The 16,465-nt window shown below is 46.1% G+C and overlaps 1 protein-coding gene across 4 annotated transcripts in view; it reads left to right on the top strand.

Moving 5' to 3' along the window:
• Positions 1-16,465, top strand: part of TRHR (thyrotropin releasing hormone receptor) — a 91,639-nt gene that overhangs the window by 36,220 nt on the left and 38,954 nt on the right. Inside the window, exon 1 of one of the 4 annotated variants that reach the window (XM_066578551.1) lies at positions 5,966-6,033. The exons of the other annotated variants lie outside the window; for them this stretch is intronic. The gene's annotated coding sequence lies outside the window, so the exon portion shown is untranslated. Of the gene's footprint in view, positions 1-5,965; positions 6,034-16,465 lie in introns of those variants that run through there. 4 annotated transcript variants of the gene reach the window in all.

Raw genomic sequence — 16,465 nt, 5'->3', positions numbered from 1 at the left:
GGGTTGTGGAAACGGAGTCCTTCAAAAGTATCATGGAGGCGGCGGCCCCGCGCTACTCAGTTCCCAGTCGCCACTACTTTTCCCGATGTGCCGTCCCAGCCCTGCACGACCACGTCTCCCGCAACATTGTGCGCGCCCTCACCAACGCGGTTACTGCCACGGTCCACTTAACTACGGACACGTGGACAAGCACAGGCGGGCAGGGCCACTACATCTCCCTGACGGCACATTGGGTGAATTTAGTGGAGGCTGGGACAGAGTCAGAGCCTGGGACCGCTCACGTCCTACCCACCCCCAGAATTGCGGGCCCCAGCTCGGTGCTGGTATCTGCGGAGGTGTATGCTTCCTCCACTAAAGCACCCTCCTCCTCCTCCTCTGTCTCACAATCAAGATGTGTTAGCAGCAGCATGTCGCCAGCAGTCGGTGTCGCGCGGTGTGGCAGCACAGCGGTGGGCAAGCGTCAGCAGGCCGTGCTGAAACTACTCAGCTTAGGCGATAAGAGGCACACGGCCCACGAACTGCTGCAGGGTCTGACACAACAGACCGACCGCTGGCTTGCGCCGCTGAGCCTCCAACCGGGCATGGTCGTGTGTGACAACGGCCGTAACCTGGTGGCGGCTCTGCAGCTCGGCAGCCTCACGCACGTGCCATGCCTGGCCCACGTCTTTAATTTGGTGGTTCAGCGCTTTCTGAAAAGCTACCCACGCTTGTCAGACCTGCTCGTAAAGGCGCGCCGGCTCTGCGCACATTTCCGCAAGTCCCACACGGACGCTGCCACCCTGCGCACCCTGCAACATCACTTTAAGCTGCCAGTGCACCGACTGCTGTGCGACGTGCCCACACGGTGGAACTCTACGCTCCACATGTTGGCCAGGCTCTATGAACAGCGTAGAGCTATAGTCGAATACCAACTCCAACATGGGCGGCGCAGTGGGAGTCAGCCTCCTCAATTCCTTTCAGAAGAGTGGGCCTGGTTGGCAGACATCTGCCATGTCCTTGGTAATTTTGAGGAGTCTACCCAGGTGGTGAGCGGCGATGCTACAATCATTAGCGTCACCATTCCTCTGCTATGCATCTTGAGAAATTCCCTGCAAACCATAAAGGCAGCTGCTTTGCGCTCGGAAACGGGGGCGGGGGAAGACAGTATGCCGCTGGATAGTCAGGGCACCCTCCTGTCTATTTCTCAGCGCGTACAGGAGGAGGAGGAGGAGCATGAGGAGGATGAGGAGGAGGGGGAAGAGACAGCTTGGGCCGCTGCTGACGGTACACCGGCTGATTGCCTGTCATCCTTTCAGCGTGTATGGCCTGAGGAGGAGGAGGAGGAGAAGGAGGAGGAGGATCCTGAAAGTGATCTTCCTAGTGAAGACAGCCATGTGTTGCGTACAGGTACCCTGGCACACATGGCTGACTTCATGTTAGGATGCCTTTCTCGTGACCCTCGCGTTGCACGCATTCTGGCCACTACGGATTACTGGGTGTACACACTGCTCGATCCACGGTATAAGGAGAACCTGCCCACTCTGATTCCCGAAGAGGAAAGGGGTTCGAGAGTGTTGCTATACCACAGGACCCTTGCGGACAAGCTGATGGTAAAATTCCCAGCCGACAGCGCTAGTGGCAGAAGGCGCAGTTCCGAGGGCCATGTTGCAGGGGATGTGCGTAGATCGAGCAGCATGTACATCCCAGGCAGTGCAACAGTCTTTAAGGGCCTGGCCAGCTTTATGGCTCCCCACCAAGACTGTGTCACCGCTCCCCAGTCACGGCTGAGTCGGCGGGAGCACTGCAAAAGGATGGTGAGGGAGTACGTAGCGGATCGCACGACCATCCTTGGTGACGCCTCTGCCCCCTACAACTACTGGGTGTCGAAGCTGGACACGTGGCCTGAACTAGCCCTGTATGCCCTTGAGGTGCTTGCTTGTCCTGCGGCTAGCGTCTTGTCGGAGAGGGTGTTTAGTGCGGCTGGGGGAATCATCACAGATAAGCGTAGCCGCTTGTCAACCGACAGTGCCGACAGGCTAACACTCATCAAGATGAACAAAGGCTGGATTTCCCCAGACTTCTGTTCTCCACCAGCGGACAGCAGCGATACGTAAGCAATACGTAGGCTGCACCCGCGGATGGAAGCTACGTTCTCTCTCACCATCCAAAACGGGGCATTTCTGCTTCATCAATCTGTGTCTAATATTCCTCCTCCTCCTCCTCCTGCTCCTCCTCCTGAAACCTCACGTAATCACGCTGAACGGGCAATTTTTCTTAGGGCCACAAGGCTCACTCAAATAATTTTTCAGAACAATTTTTATAAGTTTCAATGCGCTTAAAAGCATTGGAACTTTAACTTGAACCAATTTTTCGTTACACTGGGCTGCCTCCAGGCCTAGTTACCACTTAAGCCACATTAACCAAAGCGATTAATGGGTTTCACCTGCCCTCTTGGCTGGCCATGGCCAATTTTTGGGATGTACATTAGTACTGTTGATACAGCAATTTTTGTGGGCCCTCGCCTACAGTGTAATCAAATTAATTTTTAGCCCACCTGCATTACAGCTGACGTTACCTCAGCTGTGTTGGGCAATGCAATGGGATATTTCTATGTACCGCCGGTGGCTTCCTGGCACCCACCCAGGCAGTGGGTCCACAGGGAGTTAAACCTACATGTGTCCACTTGTAAAGAACCCCAGTCTGACTGGGGCATGCAGTGTGGGCCGAAGCCCACCTGTATTACGCACGACATTACTACCTCAGCTGTGTTGGGCAATGCAATGGGATATTTTTGTGTACCGCCGGTGGGTTCCAGGGAGCCACCCATGCTGTAGGTGCACACTGAGTTTTTAATACATCTGTACACTTCTAAAGAACCCGTCTGACTGGGGCATGCAGTGTGGGCCGAAGCCCACCTGTATTACGCACGACATTACTACCTCAGCTGTGTTGGGCAATGCAATGGGATATTTCTATGTACCGCCGGTGGCTTCCTGGCACCCACCCAGGCAGTGGGTCCACAGGGAGTTAAACCTACATGTGTCCACTTGTAAAGAACCCCAGTCTGACTGGGGCATGCAGTGTGGGCCGAAACCCACCTGCATTAACCCTTTCCAGTCCACTGTGTGACCTGTGAAGACATTAGGGTTTAAGGCTGTACAGCTCCGTTGTTGGTAGACGTCCGTCGGGGTTCTCTTACTGTATATTGCCAGCCTCTCTGCTGTCGGAGCCTATCCTACGTGTCAGCTCATGCAGTACTGGCTTTAGCCAGCATATAGCGCCGTTGTATAACGGCAGAAAAAGAGTAAGCCCCCTAGGAAAACCATATACAAATTGGATTGGAAAGGGTTAAGCACAACATTACTACCTCAGCTGTGTTGGGCAATGCAATGGGATATTTCTATGTACCGCCGGTGGCTTCCTGGCACCCACCCATGCTGTAGGTGCACACGGAGTTTTTACTACATCTGTACACTTATAAAGAACCCCAGTCAGACTGGGGCATGCAGTGTGGGCCGAAGCCCACCTGCATTAAGCACGACATTACTACCTCAGCTGTGTTGGGCAATGCAATGGGATATTTCTGTGTACCGCCGGTGGGTTCCAGGGAGCCACCCATGCTGTGGGTCGACAGGGACTTCACAATAGGGAGTTGTACCTGCCTGTGTCTATGAATTAAAAAGCCCGGTCTGACTGGGGCATGCAGACACCTTGACAGAATGAATAGTGTGTGGCACATAGGTTCCCCATTGCTATGCCCACGTGTGCAGCTCCTGATGGCGGTGGCACAGGATTCTATTTCTCATTGCTTCTGTACAGCATTGTGGGCTATCGCCCCGCCCCTTTTAAAGAGGGTCGCTGCCTAGCCGTGCCAACCTCTGCAGTGTGTGCCTGCGGTCCCTCGTCATGGCAGACGCAATTCTAAATAGACATGAGCGTGGTGTGGCATGAGGGCAGCTGAAGGCTGCGCAGGGACACTTTGGTGTGCGCTGTGGGGGGGAGGGGGGGCGGTTGGGCAGCATGTAACCCAGGAGAAGTGTCAGTGGAGTGTCATGCAGGCAGTGATTGTGCTTTGTTGGAGGTAGTGTGGTGCTTAGCAAAGGTATGCCATGCTAATGAGGGCTTTTCAGAAGTAAAAGTTGTTGGGAGGGGGGGGGCCCACTCTTGCCGGTATTGTGGCTTAATAGTGGGACCTGGGAACTTGAGATGCAGCCCAACATGTAGCCCCTCGCCTGCCCTATCCGTCACTGTGTCATTCCCATCACTTTCCTGAATTGCCCAGATTTTCACACATGAAAACCTTAGCGAGCATCGGCGAAATACAAAAATGTTCTGGTCGCCCATTGACTTCAATGGGGTTCGTTGTTCGAAACGAACCCTCGAGCATCACGGGAAGTTCGTTACGAATAACGAACACCCGAACATTTTGGTGTTCGCTCATCTCTAGTCGTCAGGTTATATGATGGCACAGCAGCTGACAGACAGAGGCAGGATTTTTTATCAAACACAAACGTAACCTTATTAAAGTAGTAGTACCACAATTGTAAGTTATCTCCTATGCACAGGATAGGGGATAACTTGCTGATCAGTGGGGGGCTCACTCCAGTGAGGAGGACAGTGAATGGAGTACTGGTCATGCAAGCGCACTAGCGTTCCATTCACTTTCAGTGGTACTGTGGAAATACCCGAGTGGGGCTTGCTCGAGTATTTCCGTCAACCCCATTCAAATTAATGGAGCACTGACTGTGCTTGCTCGGCTAGTGCTCCCTTCATGCTGACATGACTGCAGTGACAAGCAGAGCAGGACACAGGACTCCCATTCTGTAGATCTGCGGGGGTGTCAGCAGTGAGACTGCAACAATCTTCAAGAGGATAACTTGCAATTGTGATACAATCCTTTTTAATAAAGTTACTAATACACTGTTGGGTTGCCTCTAGCTTGGATATAAGATGTGATACGAGAGGTCATGGAGGCTCTGGCATCCTGTTGTACCGCATCTAGCTTGGATGCAAGATGTGATACGGGTAGACATGTAGGCTCCAGTACCCTGTTGGGCCGCCTCTAGCTTGGGTGCAGGATGTGATATGGGTGGGTATGGAGGCATACAGGTTCCTGCAGCATATCGTTCCACATTTAAATGAACCTCTAGATCGTGCAAACTCATATGCTATCGAAGTAGGCGTCCCAGATGGTCCAATCACTTTCTGTATGATTAAGAGGGAACCGTTTGTATGATTCATGAGCACAGACTATGTAAATACTGGATGGTACAGCTACTACTGTGTGATCTAAGACGCTAGTCAACTGTCATCCAACGAGCAGAACATCCCACACTCCCGCCCAATTTTACCGCATTTCAGGTATGTAGTCGAACATTGAGACCCACCTTTTTTGTGTAATTCTAACAATGTGGTGATTCTTCCAACATGTGCTTTACCCCCACACATTGTAGATGTTTATTAGGAAACTAATTTGAATCCCGATAGGGGGTGTGATTCAAAAACAGAGTGGTCTCATAATTTGTAACATTAAATATAAATGAGTGTGGCAGCATAAACTGGTGCGAATAGTTGTTATTTGCAAAAAATCAATATTTTATTTTTCCATGGAGAAAGTATCAGGCAACGTTTCGGCCAATAATTGGCCTTTATCAAGCCACTTCTCCTGCGTGATCATGCAGGGAGTCCATGCTGTAACATTCACACATGCACGCTCTATCCAGAAGGGATAACAGTTTGCAATGACGTTTTCCTGGGCAAATGAGATGGCATGATGAGCCCCAGTCCATAAGCAGTGAGGGGCATAGCCACAAAGGGTGTAGAGGAGGATGCCATAGGGGTATGAGTACATATTCAACAATTTTTCAGTTTCCTGCATCATCAAATGCTGCAACGTATACTTCATGATGTTTAACAAACATAATATCACATAGCAATAGTGAAAAGGGTCTTTTTTTCTGGTTCAGGAGCAAGGACTCTCTTATGGTGGAGGGAGTGTATCCAGTTGTCTTTTCCTTCCAATTTGACTGAAGCAGCAGTTATCAACTGGATCTGGTATGGACCATCAAATCTCAGTTCTAAAATTTTTCTGATATGTCCTTTGAGGACAACCCAATCACCTGAAAGCAAGCTATGTGACCCCTCTTTTGACTATGGATCTGGAATCAAAGAAAATACACGTTTATGAGTGACAGTTAACTCCTGATATAAGGCACTCATGTGGGAAGTAAGGTCCTCATGTTGGATCTGGAGAAAGTATAGGCCTATTTCAGGGGCTCTACCAAACAAACCTTCATAGGGGCTCACCTTAGTCTAATGATTAGGTGTGGTTCTGACTGAGTAGAGGGCTGATAAAATTACTTTCTATGACTTCTGGTAAACCATATGTACAAATTAATTTGTTCAACTTTTTTTTTTCAGCCGTAGTCTTGGCATTGACATTTTTATTTATTTTATTTTACAAGCCACAGCTCTAGCTAACGTGAGAAGAGGTCAATGCAAAACAACACAAACTCCAGAATACTTACCCTATTTAGCTTCTTGTAACTATCTGCAGTCTTTGAAACAAATAGTCTGGCTGTGGCTCACAGTGAGAAGGTACCTTGACCAATTGGCCTTGGTTGGGACAGGCACATATCATGCAGCCCTACACAAACTGGGTTTTCAGCAGAGTTGTACACTGGAGCAAGCCACACAGAAGAAACTATGCCACACATTACCTCCTTGGATTAATGAGTTGGCCAATGGCTCAGGTGTGACATTTAGGAGTAGAGCATGCAGGGGAGGCACAGGAGCTTACTCTTCCTTCAGGCCCCTTAGCATTCTGTTCTGCTGCTTTCATTTGCCACTGCTCCTTTTCTCTCTTTAAGGCCTGTCCCTGCAATTTAAGAGAGATATTCACACCTGCCTTGGGTGCAACCAGGTTAACAGCCATTACCTCATTCAAGGGGAGTCCAGCTGCTGCTTTGACGGCTGCATCTACTTTGTATATGAGCCTGCACTTTGATGATAGCCTCCTGTGCTGGAATAGCTAAAGCCTTGTACAGCAAAAATACTGTCTCTACATTCTGGATTGGCTTACTCGAGAACCCTATGAAATTTGTACTGCACCAATATGGTGTGAAATTGTGTGCAATTCCAACTGCGTATCTGAGTCGGTGTATACATTAACAGTCTTACCTACAACCAACTTACATGCTTCAGTGAGCACCATCAGCTCTACTTCCTGAGCAGACTTCCCAGGGGATAGTGGTAGCTGTAGAATTACCTCATTGTTGGTTACCACTGCCTAGCCTGTTTTGCTAGTCCATTTATTACATCTGGAACCATCTACAAAAAAAATTGAAAATCTACATTAGCAATGGGAGTTTCAACAACATTTTAAAGACCCCTAGTTTCACTTTTCTATTAAGTTATATTTTGATTTCCCATGTTTTTCACCCTCCCCCCTCCTGAATTCAGTGAAAGCGATAAAACTGTATTCAGGACTAAACGTCTTCTAATTTTGAGGGCACTATTTTAGGAGAGACAGTGAGTCATAGAGGGGTTGCAGAAGGCTGGAGGCTTGGGGCATCCATGCTCAGCAATATCCCACCAATGCCAGGATAGTGCGCAGTTCCTGGGAGTTTTGGGGGAGTAAGATCACTCAAAGTGCATTGCCTTGTGTCTGGCCCACAGTATCTTTGGTACTGATGAAAAAACTTGTTTCATGTAAAGAGATACATTGTTTTGAGAGTGTGTAACAACAAGCACAACACCTTAATATCATTTGAGCTATACTCAATTGCTGCTTGTATAGCTGTAAGCATGTCAGCCCCTAATAAGTTGACTAGGCAAGTCTCCGACACCAAAAATCTACCCACATTTAAAATGTAATACACTTAAAGTAAATCCTTGTTATTAATTTGACTCTGTTTGTAATGCACTTATCAGGCTTGTCAAGTACATGATTATCTAATTTTATCATCATTATTCAATAGTATTCAAATATAGTAGAACGCAATTCTTGGAACACGCAGTACACTTGGGTTGTGCATGCATCAAGAATGCATATATATATATATATTATACACACTTTCCACTCAAATGGAGATACACTTCTTCTCTACTAGGTTGGTCTGTGTTAAGGAGGGGCAAAATTGTTACATACTCTTCTTTCCTCTCCTTACATAACCTAGCTCCACCTCTTGCTGTCTGGCTAACTGTTTGAACATGTCTCTCTAATTCAATGTCCAGCAGTCCAGCGGTACACATCCCATAGACAACTTATAGACAGGCCTTTTACACATACAAATACACAAGTTCTCCTTGTTATAGCATATTCCTTGCAGGGAAATTTCCTGTTATTAATTAGCGCCATTTACACACCATTTACTGGTATAGCAGTTTCGGGCACTAGGGTGGAGCCTCAGGTGTAGTAGCCATAGGTCTGGAGAGTAGTCAGGGAAGAGCCAAGAATCAGCAATGAGAGGTCTATGTTCACAGTACAGATGGAGGAGGCAGATAGCATAGTCAGAAGGAAAGCCAGGACTAAGCAATGGGAGGTCTCAGTTCACAGTACAGATGGAGGAGGTGGGTAGCATGGTCAGAAGGGAAGCCAGGGGTCAGCAACGAAAGGTCTCAGTTGAGTAGCAGAGGAGCAGGTAGAAGTAGAGCTTGATCAAGGCTTGGAGCACAATAATCACACAAGGAAGGAGTGTCAGGGCTAGGCTTTTATAGGAAGTCCTAATTAGGAACAGGCAGAACTAAAACAGGGGCTGGATAGTAGGATCTGGAAAGAAGATCAAGCTATGCAAGGTAACTTGTCCAGAGGTCTGGATGGCTCAGCAGAAAGAGCTGCCAGCTGGAGCGCAAGAGATCTTGGGTTCAAGTCCTGACAACTGGTGGATTGATGACTTGCCTGCATCATGGTGGACTGATGACTTACTTGCCTGATGTGTGTGTTGAGTTTAGAAGGCAAGTTGAGGAAAAAAAATTTTGTGCGTGTAAATTACTTTCTATATCAGGTTATATCTTGGCACAGGCACAAGCTACGCTACAATTACATACTCGGTATGAGTATTAATAAATATTCACAAATGTACACTCTTGGCCAGTAGATCACAAGTCGTCAATGTTCAAAATGTGCAAAAATTCTGAAATCAGAAACCGCACTTAATGTTATTGCGCAACCAAAAATATTAGTTTTTAAAAGCTTTTCACACCTACCTTGACAATTTTAAAAACTATGTTGAAGGATGACCGTATGGAGGGTTTTCTCAGGACTTTGCAACCATTGTCTGACCATCTAACATCCTGAATATGCAGCGACTTCTGACATCATAGGAGAAACCTCCTTGAGACACATCATACGGCGTTGATGTTAACACTTGTAATATAAACAAGATCTATCTCATGGCAACTATAATAATTTTGTTTTGTTCCATGTTTATTTGTTCAAAGGTTTGTCTGACAAAAGCCCCCTGTCCGCAGTAGTGATTTTGCTGGCGGTAAACCGCCGTCGAATCACGCCGGCCGCCGCTTGCCATAGCATCGCTATGGTAAGCGCCGGCACCTGTCCAATAGCAGAGAATCATTGTGATTCCCCACTCACAGCGGGCAATTCGCAGCATGCTGCGAATTGCCCCGATCCTCTGCGGTCAGCCTATCTATTAGATAGGGGTAACCGGCGGAGATTCGGCAGCGGCTCCTGCTCCCGCGGCGGAGCTTTGCTGCAGGATACCGCATCGCCCGTGGACAGTCCGCCAAAAGCTGTCAGTTATATGACTACTATTTGAAAAGATCCCTCTGTGAGCGGTAGTACTGAGCCTTTAAATGAATTAAGCTATATAAAATTCAAATAAGAGCTTTTGAAACGAAAAACTACTTTGATAACTACTTTTTCCTTCTTCAACAAACAGCAAATTTAATAAAGGTGATGTAGGTCATTTACTAAAACTGGTACAAGCAAAAAGTGGAAGAGCTAATGCAACCCATCGGAATCTACTTCATTTTTCAAAGGCCATTTTGAACATTCAGGCTGCTTGCACACGACGAGAAACTCGCGCAAGATTTCTTGCACATATATGAACCCCATTCTTTTAAATGGAGTCATATAAATGAGTGTTGTTTTCTAAATGAGCGTTGAAAAAATTACGACATGTCCTATCTTACTTATCATGTTCCCCAGAACGCATCACCCTTCGATTTTAATAGGACCATTCATGCATGGCTCTTACATGCCATGTAATGTGCATTCAAGTGCGATGCAAGGTTTACCATTGAAATCAATAGGAAACACTTCCGATCTTCTATCACATGTGAAACTCGCGCGAGAAAATCGGAATTTCACAGATACGATGCAAGGTGTTTTTGCCTGAAAAACACCTCACATTCACAGTTAAACTGCGCGTTCACGAGCGCGATATCTGTCCAGGTATCACAGCCCAATATTGCGCTCGTAGGTAGCCTTACAAGACACTATGATTAATTGCTAAAGGTTGCAAACAGAAAAAGGATTTGCAGGGAGAGCACTGGCCCATTAAAAAAATAATGCAGGAGAGATCATTGAAGATGACGGAGGGAAGGCAAATCTACTAAACAGTTTCTTCTCAAGTGTATTCACAAACGAAAAGGAAATGCCACACGAGATGCAGGGGAATAAAATGAACCCATCACAAAATATCTCATACCTAACGCAGGAGGAGGTGCGGAAGTGACTAAAGAAGACTAAAATCGATAAATCGCGGGGCCCAGATGGATTACACCCAAGGATACTAAGGGAACTAAGTGACGAGATAGCTAGGCCGCTATATCTAATATTTCTAGACACTATCAAGGACGGGGTTGTAACATTGGATTGGCGCATTGCCAACGTGGTTCCAATTTACAAAAAGGGGAGCAAAAGTGAGCCTGGTAACTATAGGCCAGTAAGTCTCACTTCAGTAACGGGAAAAATTTTCGAGAGGATTCTGAGAGACGCCATCGATGAATACCTTAAGGAGAACAAGGCAATAACTCCTCACCAGTATGGATTCATGAAGGGTCGCTCATGTCAGACAAATCTGATCAGTTTCTACGATGAAGTAAGCTCTAAGCTGGACCAGGGAGAATCTATTGATCTCGTATATCTGGCCTTCTCTAAAGCCTTTGACACCGTGCCACATAATAGGCTAATATACAAAATGAGGCAGCTCGGACTGGGCGAAAACGTGTGTAAGTGGGTAAAAAATTGGCTCAATGATAGAAAGCAGAGGGGGGTAATAAATGGTTCGTACTCTAATTGGACCACAGTCACTAGCGGGGTGCCGCAGGGTTCGGTATTAGGCCCCACTCTGTTCAACATATCTATCAACGACCTGATAGAGGGGCTGCACAGCAAAATATCAATATTTGCAGATGACACAAAATTATACAATATAATTAATGCAATGGAGGACAATGTGCGGCTACAAATGGACGTGGATAAGCTGGGGGCTTGGGCAGAAAAATGGCAAATGAAGTTCCATGTTGAAAAATGTAAGACTATGCACATGGGCAGGAGAAACGGATGTCACCAATATTCAATTAATGGAGTACCGCTAGGAAAAAGTGATATGGAAAAGGACCTGGGGGTATTAGTGGATCGTAGACTAAACTGGAGTAAACAATGCCAGTCAGCTGCTGCAAAGGCAAATAAAGTCTTGGGGTGCATTAAAAAAGGTATAGGGGCGAGGGACGAGAACATTATCCTTCCATTATATAAGGGACTAGTCAGGCCTCACATGGAATACTGTGTACAGTTCTGGTCACCGGTGCTCAGGAAAGATGTTACAGTACTGGAGGGGGTTCAAAGAAGGGCAACTAAACTAATACATGGAATGAAGGGACTGGAATACCCAGAGAGGTTATCAAAATTGGGATTATTTACCCTGGAAGAAAGACGGCTTAGGGGGATCAAATAACTATGTATAAATACATGAGGGGACAATACAAGGATCTCTCCCATGATCTGTTTACACCCAGGACCGCGACGGTAACAAGAGGACATCCGTTACGATTAGAAGAAAGCAGGTTTCATCACCAACATAGAAGGGGTTCTTTACTGTTAGAGCAGTTAGACTGTGGAACTCTCTGCCTGAGAACGTGGTGATGGCAAAATCGATAGAGGAGTTTAAAAGGGGACTTGATGTCTTTCTGGAGAGGAAGGACATTATAGGTTATAAATCTTAGGTTAATTGTTAATCCGGGTATGCAGACAGGTAGGAACTATTAGGGGTTGATCCAGGGAACAGTCCGATTGCCATTAGGGAGTCGGGAAGGAATTTTTTCCCCAAAAGGGCTATCTGGCTTCTGCCCTTGGGGTTTTTTGCCTTCCTCTGGATCAACACAGGAGGATAGACAGGCTGGACTAGATGGACATTGTCTTCATTCAGCCTAACAAACTATGTTACTATGCAGCTGTATTTTTCCTTTGCACCACTACTGATAATTCCTATTCCCCTCCAATTGGGCACGGAAATCAAAAGACAGAGAGACAGATCTGTCTGCATCCTATTAATGTACAGTATAGAGTGCCATAGTTTGGCTCTGGTGGGATGACTCTTAAGGGGGGAGGAGGGGAATATATTACTTGCACTGTATAGGTTTACTATGTTAACCCCTTAAAGATTAGGATGTTTTGGTCCTAAAGGATCAGATGCTTTTTAGCAATTTTACCCATGTTGTGGTTTAATGTCGGTATTTTTTTCCTAATCTGCCAAAATTATTTTTGCAGCTTTTTTTGTCCTCACATATAGGGCTATTTTTTAATATCTTTTTTTCCACTTAAATTTTCATTCTGTTTTTGTTTTATATTAGGGGTAATGTGTACAAAAAGTGCAAAAAAAAAGGGGGTTTTAAATTTATAGTTCTTTATTTTTAAAATTTGTATATTTATGTAAACTAAAGTATAGGAATAGATTTGCCATTTTATTTTGGATGTTTTGATGTGACAGTGACATTGCGTACTTACTGCATGCCAACGATATGCCCGATCTTGGCGTCTATGCACGCATAATATCCAACAAGATAGAACATGTAGGTTTTCTTGCGTGCATAATTTGTGTGAGCAGCAACATAGCCGCCTAAACCTATAAACAGAATAATGATATGTTCGTGTGATAGATCCCTAAAGTGAAATTCATACTAGCATTTTAATTTCACTTTTGCTGTTTTGTGATGGAACAGTATATTGTTTCCATTTTCTAGTCTATAGAAATTTATTGAAACAGAAGGTCTTCCATTTCAATCCATTTCTGTATTTTTCATGTCTAGAGATGAGCGAGCATACTCGTCCGAGCTTGATACTCGTTCGAGTATTAGGGTGTTCGAGATGCTCGTTACTCGTAACGAGTACCACGCGATGTTCGAGTCACTTTCATTTTCTTCCCTGAGAAATTTGCGCGCTTTTCTGGCCAATAGAAAGACAGGGAAGGCATTACAACTTCCCCCTGCGTCGTTCAAGCCCTATACCACCCCCTGCAGTGAGTGGCTGGCGAGATCAGGTGTCACCCGAGTATTAAAATCTGCCCCTACCGCGGCTCGCCACAGATGCGTTCTGACATAGAGGAGGGAAAGTGGTGTTGATGCCGGAGCTGCTATGAATTGTCGGGAAGGGCTTAAATATATAAGCCCTTCCCTGCAATTCATCCAGAAAAGTGTTAAAATAAAATATATATATATATATGCTTACTAGAGATGAGCGAACGTGTTCTTCCGAGCTTGATATTCGTGCGAATATTAGGGTGTTCGGGATGTTCGTTATTCGTAACGAACACCATGCGGTGTTCTGGTTACTTTCACTTCCTTCCCTGAGACGTTAGCGCGCTTTTTTTGGCCAATTGAAAGACAGGGAAGGCATTACAACTTCCCCCTGTGACGTTCAAGCTCTATACCACCCCCCTGCTGTGAGTGGCTGGGAAGATCAGGTGTCACCCGAACATAAAAGTCGGCCCCTCCCGCGGCTCGCCTCAGATGCCTGGTGAGTTAGCTGAGGGACAGTGCTGTTTGTACCGAAGCTGCTGTAGGGAAAGAATTGGTAGTTAGTGTAGGCTTCAAGACCCCCCAAAGGTCCTTATTAGGGCCACTGATAGCTGTGTGTTGGCTGCTGTTAGCAGTGCCATTTTTTTTCTTCTCAAAATCGGCTCTGCAGAGCGTTGCACCTGGCATTAGGGACAGAAGTGCTGCATAGGCAGGGAGAGTGTTAGGAGTGAGTGTAGCCTTCAAGAACCTCAACGGTCCTTTCTAGGGCCATATTTATCCGTGTGCAGTACTGTCCAGGCTGCTGTTAGCTGTGCTGCATTGTTTTTTGCTTCTCAAAATCGCCTCTGCAGAGCATTGCACTCTCCATTGATACTGCAGGGAAAGAATTGTATAGGCAGGGCCACAACACAGTTATTATTCATAGAATATACGCAGTGCTGCCTTTTGCTTGTAAAACAAGTGAAAATAATTCTATTTGTCCTGCCTCTGTCCGTCCTAACGCCGGTGGACACGTGTCGGCTGCGTGTGCAACCTGTAAAAATCATACGCACCCAGCTACGTTTTACTCCTGGCTTCGCCATTTGCTTTCCTTAATTGGGAAAAAAAATACCTGCTCTGCCACAGTTAATAACTCTGCTACCCTCACGTTCTGTGACACATAAGCAGGAAAACAGCACAGTTATTAAACTTCTCATGTTCATAGAATATACGCAGTGCTGCCTTTTGGTGCAAAAAAACGGAAAATAGTTCTATTTGTCCTGCCTCTGTCCGTCCTAACGCCGGTGGACACGTGTCGGCTGCGTGTGCAACCTGTAAAAATCATACGCACTCAGCTACGTTTTACTCCTGGCTTCGCCATTTGCTTTCCTTAATTGGGAAAAAAAATACCTGCTCTGCCACAGTTAATAACTCTGCTACCCTCACGTTCTGTGACACATTAGCAGGAAAACAGCACAGTTATTAAACTTCTCATGTTCATAGAATATACGCAGTGCTGCCTTTTGGTGCAAAAAAATGGAAAATAATTCTATTTGTCCTGCCTCTGTCTGTCCTAACGCCGGTGGACACGTGTCGGCTGCGTGTGCAACCTGTAAAAATCATACGCACCCAGCTACGTTTTACTCCTGGCTTCGCCATTTGCTTTCCTTAATTGGGAAAAAAAATACCTGCTCTGCCACAGTTAATAACTCTGCTACCCTCACGTTCTGTGACACATTAGCAGGAAAACAGCACAGTTATTAAACTTCTCATGTTCATAGAATATACGCAGTGCTGCCTTTTGGTGCAAAAAAACGGAAAATAGTTCTATTTGTCCTGTCTCTGTCCGTCCTAACGCCGGTGGACACGTGTCGGCTGCGTGTGCAACCTGTAAAAATCATACGCACCCAGCTACGTTTTACTCCTGGCTTCGCCATTTGCTTTCCTTAATTGGGAAAAAAAATACCTGCTCTGCCACAGTTAATAACTCTGCTACCCTCACGTTCTGTGACACATTAGCAGGAAAGCAGCACAGTTATTAAACTTTTCATGTTCATAGAATATACGCAGTGCTGCCTTTTGGTGCAAAAAAACGGAAAATAATTCTATTTGTCCTGCCTCTGTCCGTCCTAACGCCGGTGGACACGTGTCGGCTGCGTGTGCAACCTGTAAAAATCATACGCACCCAGCTACGTTTTACTCCTGGCTTCGCCATTTGCTTTCCTTAATTGGGAAAAAAAATACCTGCTCTGCCACAGTTAATAACTCTGCTACCCTCACGTTCTGTGACACATAAGCAGGAAAACAGCACAGTTATTAAACTTCTCATGTTCATAGAATATACGCAGTGCTGCCTTTTGGTGCAAAAAAACGGAAAATAATTCTATTTGTCCTGCCTCTGTCCGTCCTAACGCCGGTGGACACGTGTCGGCTGCGTGTGCAACCTGTAAAAATCATACGCACCCAGCTACGTTTTACTCCTGGCTTCGCCATTTGCTTTCCTTAATTGGGAAAAAAAATACCTGCTCTGCCACAGTTAATAACTCTGCTACCCTCACGTTCTGTGACACATTAGCAGGAAAACAGCACAGTTATTAAACTTCTCATGTTCATAGAATATACGCAGTGCTGCCTTTTGGTGCAAAAAAACGGAAAATAGTTCTATTTGTCCTGCCTCTGTCCGTCCTAACGCCGGTGGACACGTGTCGGCTGCGTGTGCAACCTGTAAAAATCATACGCACCCAGCTACGTTTTACTCCTGGCTTCGCCATTTGCTTTCCTTAATTGGGAAAAAAAATACCTGCTCTGCCACAGTTAATAACTCTGCTACCCTCACGTTCTGTGACACATTAGCAGGAAAGCAGCACAGTTATTAAACTTTTCATGTTCATAGAATATACGCAGTGCTGCCTTTTGGTGCAAAAAAACGGAAAATAATTCTATTTGTCCTGCCTCTGTCCGTCCTAACGCCGGTGGACACGTGTCGGCTGCGTGTGCAACCTGTAAAAATCATACGCACCCAGCTACG

Source organism: Eleutherodactylus coqui, chromosome 9 (genome assembly GCF_035609145.1).
Source record: "Eleutherodactylus coqui strain aEleCoq1 chromosome 9, aEleCoq1.hap1, whole genome shotgun sequence".
Taxonomy (NCBI): Eukaryota; Metazoa; Chordata; class Amphibia; order Anura; family Eleutherodactylidae; genus Eleutherodactylus; species Eleutherodactylus coqui.
This window is presented reverse-complemented; position numbering and strand designations above follow the sequence as displayed.